This window comes from Oryctolagus cuniculus, chromosome 5, assembly GCF_964237555.1.
Source record: "Oryctolagus cuniculus chromosome 5, mOryCun1.1, whole genome shotgun sequence".
NCBI lineage: Eukaryota > Metazoa > Chordata > Mammalia > Lagomorpha > Leporidae > Oryctolagus > Oryctolagus cuniculus.
In genome coordinates this window covers 160,274,766-160,290,055 of record NC_091436.1, presented here as the reverse complement: position 1 = coordinate 160,290,055, position 15,290 = coordinate 160,274,766, and the positions used below count along the sequence as shown (strand labels likewise).

Here is a 15,290-nt window from a genome sequence, read left to right as displayed (position 1 = left end):
AGGAAGATTACCTAGATGTACAAAGCCAAGATAATAGCAACGTGTGGACTTGAGGGACTGCTGGCACTGAACAAGCTATCCAGTTCCGTTAGGATTCACACACCCTACCCTGAAAAGCCTTTCACAAGGCGTGCAACCTCACCTCAGTTCCATCTCAACACCGCCGCGCAGATCCTGCAGGGGTAAGGCCTTGTTGCTGCCCAGGGCTTTAGTACATTTTGAGGCTGGGTACTTTACAAGTAAAGTGTCTGTAGCTCACAGTTCTGGTGGCTGGGAGGGCCAAGGAGCACAGCACTGGTGTCCCGACCAGGGCCCCTGGCTGCGCCACAGCACGGCCAAACCAGAACCAGCAGGGGCTACTAGGTGTGGGGAGGCCTGGCCTTCGAACCAGGAGCTCCTTCGAGGACTAACTTCTTCCTGAAGGTGGAGCCCACGTGACCCAGTGACCTTCCACCCGTCCTGTCTCTTAAAGGTCCCACCCCCGCAAAATCACCCTCTTCGGAACCCTACTCCACAGCACATGAAACTCTGGGAACCACGTCCAGCCTTAGCAGGTGCCTCTCTGTTCAGCCTTCATTGCCTCTGATTTCACCTCATTTGCTCTCCTCCTAGCTCATTCAGCTCCCACGGTGGGCTATCAGACCGGGATACAGGATTGACACAGGGGACAAGGTGACCTGCTGTTCTCCAAACACTTGGCATTAGCACTTTCTCATTGTCACCGCCTTGCCTACAATAGTCTTTCCTATGTATCAACATGTTTGAACCCCTCAGCTCTATCATATCTTTGCCCAAATAGCACCCTCTCGGTCCAGGCCAGCACTGGGGGGTTAATGCCCTGGCCTGAAGCGCCGGCGTACCATACGGGCAGGCACTGGTTCAAGACCTGGCTGCTCACTTCCTACCCAGCTCTCTGCTATGGCCTGGGAAAGCAGTGGAGGATGGCCCAAGTCCTTGGGCCCTTGCACCAGTATGGGAGACCCGGCAGAAGCTCCAGGCTCCTGGCTTCGGATCGGTGCAGCTTTGGCCATTTTGGCCAACTGGGGAGTGAACCATCGGATGGAAGACCTCTCTCTCTCTCTCTCTCTCTCTCTATAACTCTGACTTTCAAATAAATAAATAAATCTTTTAAAAAATCACCATCTCTCTAAGGCTTTCCACATTGACCCTATTTCTTTTTTTCTTTTTTTCTTTTTTTTTTTTTTTTTTTTTTTTGGACAGGCAGAGTGGACAGTGAGAGAGAGAGACAGAGAGAGAGAAAGGTCTTCCTTTACCATTGGTTCACCCTCCAATGGCTGCCGCGACCGGCGCACTGCAGCCGATGCACCGCGCTGATCCGAAGCCAGGAGCCAGGTGTTTCTCCTGGTCTCCCATGCGGGTGCAGGGCCCAAGCACTTGGGCCATCCTCCACTGCACTCCCGGGCCACAGCAGAGAGCTGGACAGGAAGAGGAGCGACCGGGATAGAATCCAGTGCCCCCACTGGGACTAGAACCTGGAGTGCCAGCACCGCAGGTGGATGATTAGCCTAGTGAGCTGCGGCGCTGGCCCACCTTGACCCTATTTCTAAACCTCAAGCTGCACCGGTCCTGTGCACTCTGGTACTCTCCCTACCCGTTACTTGTTGGACATTTTCTTCCCGTCCTGATACCACCTGCTAGCACATGTCCACTCTTCATGTGTATTTCTCCCCTTTGAAGTGTCAGCTCCACTTGGGCAGGAATCTTGATCTCTCTCATTCATGCACAGTGTCTGACACTTAGTAGAGCCTTAATAAATATGTTGAACACATGAATCAAGGCTTACTCTGGCCAGATGCTGAAATGTGAGCCTTAAGAGAACTTCCCTTCTCATCAGATTTACTGCTGTTAACAATTCTTGAAGTGAGGAGCCATTCCTATACCCATTTCACAGATGAAAGAACTGAGATGTGGAGAAAATTAGAACAACTCTATGTTCACACAGGGGATAGATGGCAGCACCAAGATTCCAACTCCTTGCTCCAGATTCCATATCTAAACTATGAGAAGCAGCTTGGATGGTGACTATAGTTCAATGGAGACAAAACTAATACATGCGTTCTTTCAGTCACCAGTTTTTCTGAAAGCCCTCAACCAATAGCTTTTCTGGATTGTGACACCCTAATCAAAGACAGAGGAACTGAAGTAGTGAAAGAAACATAGAGAAGAAAGTAAGCTATTACATGTATGGGGAGGGCAGGCACTGTGTCTTAGTGAAGCCACCACTTGAGACTATCACATCCCACATTGGAGTGTCTGGTTCAAGTCCTGGCTACTCCACCCTCCTGGTCCACCTGCTAATGATCCTGCTACTGCTCCTGGGAAAGAGCAGATGATGGTCCAAGTACTTGTGTTCCTGCCACCCACCTGAGAGATCCAGATGGAATTCCTGGCTCCTGGCTTTGGTCTGTCCTAGCCCTGGCTATTGTGGGCATTTGGGAAGTGAACCAGGGAATAGAAGGGAGTTTCTCTCTCTCTCTCTCTCTCTCCCTCTCTCCCTCTCTCCCTCTCTCTCCCTCTCTCTCCCTCTCTCCCTCTCTCTGTGTCACTCTACCTTTCAAGTAGATGAAAATAAATAGCTAAACAAATAAATCTGTTTCAATGCATGGGGAGGAAAGACAAATATTATGGGGCACAGTTTACTGCCCAAAAAGAGGACGCCCACAAAGATCAATAATTGAGGTACTTTTTTTTAGTGCCTCCAAAGTGAGTGTGCACTATTTTTTAATCAATAGCTCAAATATGGCTCAGGTTGAATCAGCAGGATTTTTTTAATGTGTTTGTCTAACTTCCATAAGAACTTCAGTTCATGAGAGCAGTGGCCACCACTTAGCTGTACTTGGGTTCTCCCAAGAAGCTAGTACTCTGCTCTGCTGGATGAGAAAGGAGAGTACTGGCAAATGTAGCATAAAACAGAGTAGGGGCAGGGGACGTGGATAGATGAACTCTTCCACGGCTTCACATGGGAAAAATCTACTTACATACATATTGCTATATAGTGATGGTTATCAATGCATGCTGAACTGGAAATTAAGTGATATCTTTTCAAATAGTACCCAGTGAAAAATGTGTGAAAAAAGAAAATATTTTTTCTTCATATTTCATGCACCTAGATGATCTTTCAAGATAGTAAGGGGTTGGCATTGTGACACAGCAGGCTAAGCCGCACCTGCAATGCCAGCATCCCATATGGACTTCGCTCCAAGCTGCTTCGCTGCTGATCCAGTTCCCTGCTAATGCAGCTGGGAAAGCAGTGGACAATGATCCAAGTACTTGGGCACCTGCACCCATGTGGGAGAACAACATGAGGCTCCTGGATCATGGCTTCAGACTGGTGAGCCCCAACCATACTCGCCATCTGGGGCGTGAACCAGTGGATAAAAGATGTCTCTCTCCCCTCCCACCAGAACACTGACTTTCAAATAAAGTAAATTTTTAAAAAATATTTTAGATGAAAAGAAATATTTTAAAAACTAGGGTTTTCCATCAAAGTATATAATTCAGTAAAAATATATAAATTCAAAGTTGCCAAGTGTAGGATACTGTTGCATACATTTAAATTTAATCAAAATTTTATTTTATTATTATTGTTATTTTATTTGAGAGGCAGAGACAGAGAGAACTCCCATCTGCTGGTTCACTTCCCAAATGCCCACAACAACTGGGGCTGGGAATTCAATCCAGGCGTCCCACTGGGTGGCAGGGACACCACTGTTTCCGTGGTCACCTGCTGCCTGCAAGGTGCACATTAGCAGGAAGCTGGAGTTGGCAGCAGAGCTGGGACTCAAACGCAAGTACTCCAATATGGAGGTGTGGGCATCTTAACAACTAGGTCAGACTTTCAGCCCTAGTCAGATTTTAGAGTCATCACAGCTGGTATTGTGAGTTTCAAAAAATGTAAACCCAGTTTTCTCAAAATTACTCCTAAGTATTTCCTTCACATCTTCTGAATCTACCAATAACATGGTATAAACATCTCCCTAGATTTGTTTGTTTTGTTCTATAAAGTAATTGCCTAACTCCATTTTCTCAGATGTTAACTATTTCCTGCTAATGACATCACAGTGCTAATACTTTGCTCTCTAACTTTGACAGGCAAATAAGGCCTTGACTAGATTACCTTAAGTAAATAAATGTGTGCAGAGAGAGTATCTAGCATTGTGTTTTATTTTAGCCCACAATGCATAGACCAATATTTTAAAAGGATCAACAATTTTGCCTCGTACCTTAAATGGAGACTTTTGCCACAGGACACCCTTGCAGAATGAGTTTAACATGACCAGATCTGATTTTGGGAAAAAAAAAAAAAAAAGTCACATGACATTACAAAAACAATTTTTTAAAATTTGAACAAAGATATTTTTTAAATTCCAGGAATTTTGTTGGATCTCTGATGATCTGAAACAGGTTATTAAAACATGTAATTTTTTAAAAATTGCATTTAATCGGGAACCAGGGACACTGCATTTCATGTCGGTGCTCTCTCAGTGCTTAGAATGCAAGAAAGCAGATGAGCAGACGAGAGCATTTCCTTCGCCTGCATATTTCACTAATTTGTGTTATTGGGTGATCAGATATCCTTACTTAAGGGATTAGCCACTGCTGTACCATTTTATTCCAGTGTTCCAAGAATTCCTTTGGAGATTAAAAACAAATCCTTGGAATAAGGATCCAATTTTTTTAGTCCAAAATTACTTCTTGGGACACCAGTGCAAAACATCAGAAATGAGCTAATCCCTTTAGAAAGGGATATTTGATAACTCAATAGCACAAATTAATTGTGAGAATGCTCAGGGAATCCAAATGCATTATAATTAATTTAATTCTTAAGAAATACATTGAATAATGTAGTTAATCCCCATACATGTAACCTAGTGGAAGGAGGGTGGGAGCCCGTTCTTGCCCTTCTTTGATTTTTCTGAGCCAAGAAATCAGCCTGAAGTTCCAAGAAGCGAATTTTATCTTTGCAGCTCTACAGGCTACACGTATTCCTTTGTAAAACATTGCATACGCGTATAAACTCTATTGCAAAAAGGCAAATAGCATTTTCAGTGTACAAATACGCAGAGACAGGTACAGACAGATGACTCCTACGACGCAGCGTAATAAAGTCTGTGCAGTAGAATGACTGTGTTCTTCCCGTCAAGGGAAACAGTCACATCATTGAGAAAAGAGTCTATGTGGTGAGCATGGTAAAAGCTGAATGCATACATTGTCGTTCATGGACCTAATGACTCATTTTATTTTTGCGCCAAGAGGTCCGGAGTTACGAAAGCATTGTATTTTAAGTTGTGAATTTCTCATTACAGAAATGTTTTATGTACTGTTGCATTCAGATTAACTTTCTTTGGTGATATCCACCACCACCACCACCCACCACTGCCCCCTATACCCCACCCAAAAATTTAGTTATCAGGCCTAGTTTATGGCATTCTTAGCGTGCTTCAGTGGGAGACATCTAGCAAGTACGATTGGTAGAGTCTCAACTATATCAAACAATATCTTAGCTACTCATGCCATCCAGCTTCTTTTCGTTTTTAAGATTAAGATTTTTACTTATTTATTTGAAAGTCGGAGTCAGAGAGAGAGAGGGAGGTCCTCCATCTGCTGGTTCACTCCCAACGGCCACAATGGCAAGGACTGGACTGAGCCAGCGGGTGCAGAGGCCCACACACTCAGGCCATCTTCCACCACTTCTCCCAGGCCAACAGCAAGGAGCTGGATCCGAAGTGGAATGGCTGGGACTCGAACCAGCTACCATATGGGATGCTGGCATTGCAGACAGCAGCTTTACCCGCTATGCCACAATGCTGGCCCTGTCCAGCTTCTTTTCAAAGACTGTCAACGTTCTCAAGCCCTTTTTATTAAGACCATCAGCATTCCACAGCCAAGCATTAGCAATCTAGAAGGGAATTGGGAGTGAAATGTTTCTCCTCCACTAACATTACATACGAACAACCAAAACCGTAAAACCAAATATTTATTTGGTCAACAGCTGGATATTCCAGGTAAGTAGTTTCAAACAATACGGCCAATTCTTATGACTTCTCCATCTAATGATAACCTCATTTTTTTCCTCTTTTTTTTTTTTTTTTTGTTTTTTTTTTCAGAGGGAGAGAACTTCCATCCGCTGGTTCATTCTCCCAAATGGCCACAATGGCTGGGCTGGGCCAGGCCCAAGCCAAGAAGTCTCTGTGGTCTCCATGGGAGGCAGGGATCCAAGCACCCAGGCCATCTTTGGTCACCCAGGAGCAGTAGCAAGGAGCAGTGGAGACTCCAACTGCCACTCCAACAGGGGAAGCCAGCTTCATACCCTCTGTACCGCAAAGCTAGCCCTCCTAATAACTTGAAGAGGAACGTGGAAAGCCATTCCATGCCAGCAATCTTCACACCAGCTCCAACTTGCTTGCTTCTGGGACAGTTTCTGGGAACGCTAGCAGAGAAAAGCAGAGCCCTGATTCCCATCCTACTCCCACTGCTGTCTGTGTAACTCCAAGGATTAAGGTCAACGTCCCCCCATTCGTCCAATGAACAGCCATTGTTCCTTTGGTGCAAAAGTCATGACTGGCCACTCTGTGCTAAGCCACACAAACATGTAACTCATGGTCCTGTCTAGTTCCAGAGGAAGTAACCATCAAATGGAGGGAGAGACAAGAGATCAGAAAACAATAAGATTAAATAACCACGAAAGGTGACTACAGTGACAACCACAAACTAGGTGACCCGTGAGTGGGTCAAACAAGGAGCTTTTATAGAGGACACTTGGAGGTCGGCAGGGCTGCTCAGACACTAAGGAGAAAGAATTATTATGCCGGCGCTGCGGCTCACTAGGTTAATCCTCCACCTGCGGCGCCACACCCCAAGTTCTAGTCCCGGTTGGGGCGCTGGTTCTGTCCCGGTTGCTCCTCTTCCAGGCCAGCTCTCTGCTGTGGCCCAGGAAGGCAGTGGAGGATGGCCCAAGTGCTTGGGCCCTGCACCCGCATGGGAGACCAGGAGGAAGCACCTGGCTCCTGGCTTCGGATTGGCGCAGCGCGCCAGCCATAGCAGCCATTTGGGGGGGTGAACCAACAGAAGGAAGACCTTTCTCTCTGTCTCTCTCTCTCACTCACTGTCTAACTCTGCCTGTCAAAAAAAAAAAAAAAAAGAATTATTATGCTTTCCTATTTGTGTGTCCACACGCTTCCATTGCAAAAGGTGGGTGCTGGATTAAGCACTCTTATCACTCTTAGCACTCTCTCACATCTCCTCTAAGTCCTGGCATTGCAGCCATTTGGGGAGTAAACCAACAGATGGAAGATCTCTCTGTCTCTGTCTCTCCGTCTCTCTGTAACTCTACCTTTCTAGAAACTAAATTAATCTTAAAAAAAAAAAAAAGCAAATCTAACAACTGCTGAGACAAAGATGATTGTCTTTGCCATTCTTCTCTTTGTCTTATTTTAGGTGTCAAATAATTTTGGGGCTGGCGATGTGGCACACGAGGTTAATCCTCCACCTGAGGTGCCGATATCATGGGCACTGGGTGCTAGTCCCAGTTGCTCCTCTTCCAGTCCAGCTCTCTGCTGTGGCCTGGGAGCGCAGTGGAGGATGGCCCAAGTGCTTGGGCCCTGCAGCCGCATGGGAGACCTGGCTCCTGGCTTCGGATCGGCATAGCTCTGGCCGTTGCAGCTATTTGGAGAGTGAACCAATGGAGGGAAGACCTTTCTTTCTCTCTCTCTCACTGTCTGTAACTCTACCTGTCAAATAAATAAATAAATAAATCTTTAAAAAAAATAATAATTTTGCTAATAGATCCCGTCATTCTTTACCAAATGGGGAAAGCAACCTACGTTCACCATCTTTCTGAAGTGTTTTGAAGACAAATTAGTTCAATCCAAAAGGACCTGGCATTCCTGGAAGAAGCATGCTCCAGACCAGGGGGTATGATCCTGTTACGTGGATCAGCTTATGTGACTCGGTCCACAAGTCATCGCTTCTCCAGCCACAGAAAACACACAGCTAAGTACAGCAGGATCTGAATCCATGCACTCCACATTCTTGGATTCAACCAAATGCAGATTTAAAACATTTTTTTTTTAAATCTTGCATCTGGGGGCCAGTGTTGTAGCACAGCTGGTTAAGCTGCAGCCTGTGATGCTGGCCTTCCATATCTGACTGCCAGTTCATGTCCCAGCTGCTCCACTTCCTATCCAGCTCCCTGCTAATGCATCCAGAAAGCAGCAAATAATGGCCCATGTGCTTGGGCTCAGGCCACCCATGTGGGAGACCTGGACGAAGCTCCTGGCTCCTGCATCAGCCTGGACCAGCCCCAGCCATTGTGATCATTTAGAGAGTGAACCAATGGACAGAAAATCTCTCTCTCCCCCGTACTCTGCCTTTCAAACAAATAAATACATCTTAATAAAACAAAAACTTCTATCTGCACTGAAGATTTACAAACTTTTTTTCTTCTCATTATTCCCTAAGCAACACAATATAGTAGTCATCGTGGAGTACTTACATTGTATCAAGTGTTATAGGTGATGTGGAAATAATTTAAAGTATATGGGAAGATTTCCTGGGTTCTATGCAAATAATTTTACATAAAGCACTTACCCATTTCAGGAGTTTGTTATCTACAGGGACCCTGGAACCAGTCTCCCCAGGATACCAGTGGAGAACAGTGTTGTAAAAGTGTCTGTTTTAGTATATCCCCCAGGATCTGCAACACAGAGATCAACAATGCCACAAATGAACACACTGAAGGCAAGAGGCCCATGTTTGGGATTTTAAGCTATTGGAGGTGCAAAAGTCATTAACATCCTACCTGCTGTGACCCATGCTGCTGGCCAGAGAAAAGAAGACTCTCTGTCTGGGAATCAGTTATTTAATATCTTTCCACATAAACACATATAACATAAACAATGATACCTATCATGGAGGAGATATGTAAACCTGAGAATTCATCCCCAGGGCTGTTCAATGCACAAACGGGACACAAACCAGAATGCACAGGCTTAAGAAAGGACGGAAATCCTGACACAGGCTGTAACAAGGATGAGCTGTGAGGACAGCATGCTACGGAAAAAGAGCTCAACACACAAGAACAAATATTGCATGATTCCACTCGTAAGGCATACAGGATACTTTTGTGAGAAATGGAATTAAAAGGTAAGTTTAGGGGTGAGTGTTGCAGCACAGCAGGTTAGGAAACCACTTTTGATGCCCACATCCCATACCAGAGCACCTGGTTTGAGCTCCAGCTACTCCGATTTTGACCCAGCTTGCTCCTAATGCACATCCTGGGAGGCCGCAGGTAATGGTTCAAGTAGATGGGTCCCCTGCACCCACAGGGGAGACCTGGATAGAGTTCCTGGCTCCTGGCTGCAGCCGGGCCCAGCTCTTGCTATTGCTGGCATTTAGGGAGTGAATCTGCAGATAGAATCTCTCTCTCTCTCTCTCTCTCTCTCTCTGTCTGAGTCCCTCTGCGTGTGTGTGTGTGTGTGTGTGTGTGTATGTTGCTCTACCTTTCAAATAAATAAAAGCATTTTTAAAGTTTATTTGCATATAAAATATTTGAAACCCACACATACGAAGGAGAGGTCTTCAAAAATTCACAAAAATATACATCATGAAAAAAAATCAGAGAAAAAAAGTAGAATGATGGGGGCTGGCGCTGTGGCATAGCAGGTAAAGCCAGGTGGAGTCCCAGCTGCTCCACTTCCAATCTCGCGCTCTGCTGTGGCCTGGGAAAGCAGTGAAGATGGCCCAAGTCCTGAGGCCCCTGCACCCGAGTGGGAGACCCGGGAGAAGCTCCTGGCTCCTGGCTTCGGATCGGCCCAGCTCCAGCAGCTACAGCCATTTGGAGAGTGAACCAGTGGGCGGAAGGCCTCTCTCCTCTCTCTCTCTCTCTCTGCCTCTGCCTCTCTGTAACTCTGTAAATAAATTAATTTAAAAAAATAAAGTAGGATGATGGTTTCCAGGGGCCAGGGTCAGAGGGAAATGGGAATGTATGTATACATAATGGGTGCAGTGCTCTAGTTTTGCAAAACAGAAGTTCTGTAGATGGATGGTGGCAATGGGTGTCCAGTCATGCATACACTTAATGCCAGTGAACTGTAAACTTAAAATTGGTTAAAATGACAAAATTTAAGATGCACATATTTTATCACAAGTTTAAAAAGCAGAATGCAATGGAAATGTGTACAAGGAGATGATATGACATCTGGGAATTGCCTGAAAATATTAAAAGAGAAATAAACAAGGTATAAATTAAAAAAAAAAAACTGCTAAAACTGAGTGCTGTGCACAAAAAGTCAATCATATACTATTTCTCTGGTTTATGTCTAAAGGGTCCATTATTATAAAAAATAGTTTCATCACTGGGGTCAAGATGGAGGAGTAGGCTTGGGAGCCTTGCCCCTGGAGACTTGTGGATGACTGTGGTGGGCTTCACAATGGGTACCTTGGGCAGTGGTATCTCTCAAGCAATGGAAGGTTTTCACAGTGTTCCAGTGGGAGTAGATCACAGCCTAGGTGGGAGTCCAACAGCCATTAAAACCAGGGCTCCTCTATGATGTTAATTGAAAATAGATCTTAGTAAAAAATAAGAATGAGAACAGGAGAGGGAGGAGGAAGAAGGATACGAGGGTGAGTATGGTAGGGAGAATCACTATGTTTCTAAAGTTGTATTTATGAAATGCATAGAGTTTGTATACCTTAAATAAAAGGTTGTTTGGGGAAAAAAAAAAGACAGGGTTCCATGATTGGCAGGTAGCTTAGCAGTTTGGGGAGGTCTGTTTTCCATGATTGACCCTAGTATGGCTCAAGTCAGAGGGACAGAGACCCCTGGAACTCCATCACAAGTGGTGCTCCAACAGGAGCCATCCTGGCAGCGAGAAATGGACCAGAGGCCATGGTAGGGACGGCTGCAGGGGTGGCATTCTCTCTCCCAGCTTTAATGGAAGGAGCTGGAATCTTGTTGACGAGATTTGCACGTGCACAGCTTCCCAGTGGTCCTCAGTTTGCCTTCAACCCAGTTACCGTCCTCGCTATTTGGAGACTACCGACAGTATCAGCAGGACTTGTCTCCCGGGATTTCTTCAACAGAGTGAACTGCAGGTCAAGAATTGCAGAAGACCAAGCTTCAGGCTTTGTAAGCCGTAGGCAGGACAGCCATGGCCAAGCAGGCTACAAAGAGACATTGAGCAATTTTCCTACTTAAAGGAACATGTGAAGTATTAAAAGATAAGACATTCATTTATTCCACACTTGGATTGCATTTGTGACCAAAATTAAAAACTCCCAGCGTTAAAAAGAGAATATAGGTGCTTAGAAGACAAAGGACCAAAGGGCAAGTAGTGGCCCATCGTTTTCTGGGGACTTCTCTGCCTGGTCTGGTGCCTTGTGTTATTCAAAAGCTCCTGGAAAAGAGAGAGAGAAAAGGAAGGAAGAGAGAGGAAGAAAGAAGGAAAGAGAGAGAGAAAGAAAATGAAAACTCAGAATATAGAGCATGATCACAATGTTGCTTTCTTTAAAGGAATATCTTCATGTACTTTTACATGTCTGAACAGTACTGCATATGCAGGCACTGCCTTTGAAATAAAATGAAATTGAATTTTAAAACAAGAAGAGTTCTCTAAGTAAGAGTCCTGTAACAAATGACCCTCGATTGCACAACATTCTGGAAAAATGACATGGGGCAGCTTGGGCTCCATCTCTGAACTGCAGAGTGGGGTCAGGGTTCCGGGCCTCTGGGGTCTGAGGATCTGGGGGTTTGGAATTCACCAGGCGGTGGCTCCTGCTCTTGGGCTTCTGGAACAGACACACACACACACACACACACACACACACTTTCCTCCATAGTTCCCCCTCCCTGGGTTAGATTGATGAGGGCCCACTACGAAGCCCTGGGTCGACCCCTGGGAGTGAGGCCAGCCAGGGCCAGCAGCCGGGCTCTGCCCCAGGCGATCACTGCAAAGAACCCAGACACAGAGGCTGGAGAGAGCTGGGGCAACTCACCCTGGGGCCAGGCCCCTTTTAAAAAACCAGCTCAGGGACTAGGTTCCAACTGTGGCTTTTGCATTACAATCGGCCCAAGGCAGAGGGCATGAAATGGTCTTGATGTGTAAATTTCGTGTTTTGCAATGAACAGTGCGTGCTAAGATTTCCTACCGATATACAAACAACTTAATTTCAGGTCTTCTGCCCTGTTATAGCATTTATATATTTCATGGTCTCCCACAAAATAACAATGTGTGCCCGCTCGACCATCCCCAAAGAATCCTATGGGGTTTTTTTAAATACACACCACATATAAAAACTATTTCTCTCAACATCTATTATGGTTACCTATGAAGTAGAATACAACTAAGAGGGTGGATTATAACAATTACTAATGAAAAAAGGCCAAATGACATTCTCCTTCTTTGCAACGAGAAAAATAAGCCGATCCAAAAAGTTTTGGGATGCCCCTCGTGCAATCATTACGGCGGGGTGGGGGATACCACCCCAAATGGAATTTGCCGACACCCTGACTCCCGGCAAATCTGCAGACTGGTCTGAGCCTCCTGAGAGGCCAGAGACTTCGATTTGTCAGGCTTCCAGTCCCAAGCAGGTGACCCAACATGGACAGGGACAAAGTGACCAGAGAGAGAGGTAACTGGGTATTTCTCCAAAATAGCGAAAGGCATTGCTTGTCTTTCATTTTGCATGTAGATTCACTTTTGGCTCTTCAGGGGAAAGAGGGCTCAATGCACTTGACCTGAGGGTACTGCTCTGCAGCAGAATCTGATCTGGGCTATAATAGGGTCACAGCGTGGGGTGATAACCTCACTCAGCATCTCTACCAGGTGCAGAAGCAAGCACAGGTGCACAGGACTCCCAGTGCCTGCGATGCCTCCCCACCTGCTGTCCCTCCACACTCTAAGAATGCGTGATGGGTGCACAAAGCAGATGGTGACCGTCAAGAAATAATGGAGAAAGCAGTGCTTTGCAGCAAATTCTTTTCTTAAAAGATTGGTGTGCTTGTCTGTTTGAAAGGCAGAGGAACAGGGAGAAGGGAGAGACAGAAACAAAGAGAGATCTTCCATCCCCTGATTCACTCCCCGAGATGGCTGCAACATCCCGGGCTAGATGGGGCGGAAGCCAGGAGGAGCCAGGGACTCCATCCAGGTCTCCCCACGGGGGCCAAAGCTCGTGGGCAATCTCCCACTGCTTTCCCAGGAGCATAGGCAGGAAGCTAAAACAACAGCAGAGCACCTGGGGACTCCACTACTCCACTGCACCACAATGCCAGTCCCTAGGAACCAATTCCATTCCTATATCATCATCCTAAAATCCTAGGAAAGCTTTTGAAATAAAAAATAATAGTCTATCACAGGCTTGTTGGTTTTTTCCCCTGCATTCTGGTCATATTTTAGCAGTTTTATTAGATTATACAGTAATCAGTGCCACCTATTTTATGATGCGACTGATAGTGAATGACCCAATCACTGACCGCTTTGCTGTGATTGGGAGATAAGCTCTGAAGGGCAACCCCCTGGTTTGAGGCCCACCCTCAAGCAGACTGTGGACCTGGAGGAGGTGCCGTGGGCCAAAGGACTCCACCCTCCAGGGACGAAGCCCTCACACCTGCAAGAGGAAGGGAGCAGTCACTGCTCAAGTCCCTTCCAACTCCTGCGTTCTGCGACTCCATCAATAAGTATTAGATGACAGCTTGGAGTCCTCCAGGGGAAACCTGAGCCGGCAATCCAAGTCCGCAGAAACAATGACCCGAACAGAGAGTCAGTTTCTGAAATGAGAAATATGCAAAACCGCTGGGGAAGAGGAGACAAAAGCCCTGACAGCAGGAAGCTACACTAAGCCGCTTTTCCCAGCCCTGGTTCTGTCCCAGGCGCTGCTCGCGGTTCCGAGAGATCTTCTCTCTTCTTCCCCACGCTGGTCTGTGCACCTTCCACACCCCCAGAAAGGACACACATGTCACTCACGTGATATTGATCCACGTGTCCTGGTGCTGCATTCTCGCTCACTTATCACCTAGACCGCTTTCGGTTCTCCCAACAGCCGCACCGTCAGAATGCCCTGAAACACAAGCACATATTAAGAGCAAATGACTCCTTTTAAGACGCTGACCTCAAGTTCTAGTTTACTAACCCAAATGACTGGAGTGGGGCATATTAGTCCTTTAACCTTTTTTATTACGCATATACATGAAAACAAAGCAGGGATTATTTTTTTTCCCGGTGTATTTTTATCTTCTCTTCCCTCTGGCCTTTTTCCATCGCAATTCAGAGAACGTGCATAATAGCTCTGCTCCTTTTCCCTCCTTTCCTCTTAGCAACTGTCATCCTTTTAAGGTTAGCCAACCATGGGGCTATCATTATACACCAGCAGCCCAGAAGAAAACAAGAAAGCAAAGAAAGGGAAAAACGTGGGGGAGGAGCGTTTAAAGCGTCTCATAAAATTAAATCTTAGATTTAAATTCTCCCCCATATTTTATTGTCTTTTCTTTTCTTTTTCCTGTGGTAAATGGTAATTAGAGCCAATAATCTTTTGCTGAGAGAGTACCTTGTCTTCACAGTGTTTATATCATCATCATCAAAGATCTGCCTTAAGGCCCTGGCGTGTTAATAATTTAAGGTGTGCACCGCCTAGTTATAGCAGGAAGCCTAGTTATTGAGTTTGTAAACCAGCCGATGATTTATGGGAACACCTTGCATGAGTCATGCTCATTAAATAAAATACTTCACTTTAATAAGGAACATGGGGTAAACAGTTCTTCCCGTTACAGGGTGAGTGTGCAATTGGAAATTGTTGAGTTTTGTCACCAGGCTCACCGATGCTGTTTGCGTCTTAATCGTGTCGGTAGGGGCAGGGCGAGCCGTGAGCATGTGCGCACGCACACGGAGTGTGTGGCCCGCGCCCTCCCTGGCAGGGGCATGTTGAGTCCTCTGAAGGAGAGAATGGTAAATCTCTCTCTAAAAGGCTACTAATTAAGAAACCAGAAATGTTCGTGGAAATGAAATTACAAGAAAAAATCAATATACGGTTGTTAAATGTAGCCCGCATTTAAGAGCCATAACCATATTTTACTGTTAAACACTATAGTTTGCTCATTAGGAATTTCTAAGCAGCCTGAGACAGCAAAAGCCAAACATAGCCTTCTGGCCTGTTCAAAAAGAAAATTTGTGCACAGGGCGCACTTTTATTATTGCGTGTCCCATATCTGGGGCTTTGAGATAAAAATGTTTGAACCGTTTTGTTGGATGTCGGTGCATAATGCTTTCTCACAAACC

The 15,290-nt window shown here is 45.6% G+C and overlaps 1 pseudogene; it reads left to right on the top strand.

Moving 5' to 3' along the window:
* The first annotated feature begins 10,387 nt into the window (after positions 1 to 10,387).
* On the top strand, positions 10,388 to 11,108 carry LOC100356975 (mitochondrial import inner membrane translocase subunit Tim17-A pseudogene; annotated as a pseudogene).
* Positions 11,109 to 15,290: the final 4,182 nt, after the last annotated feature.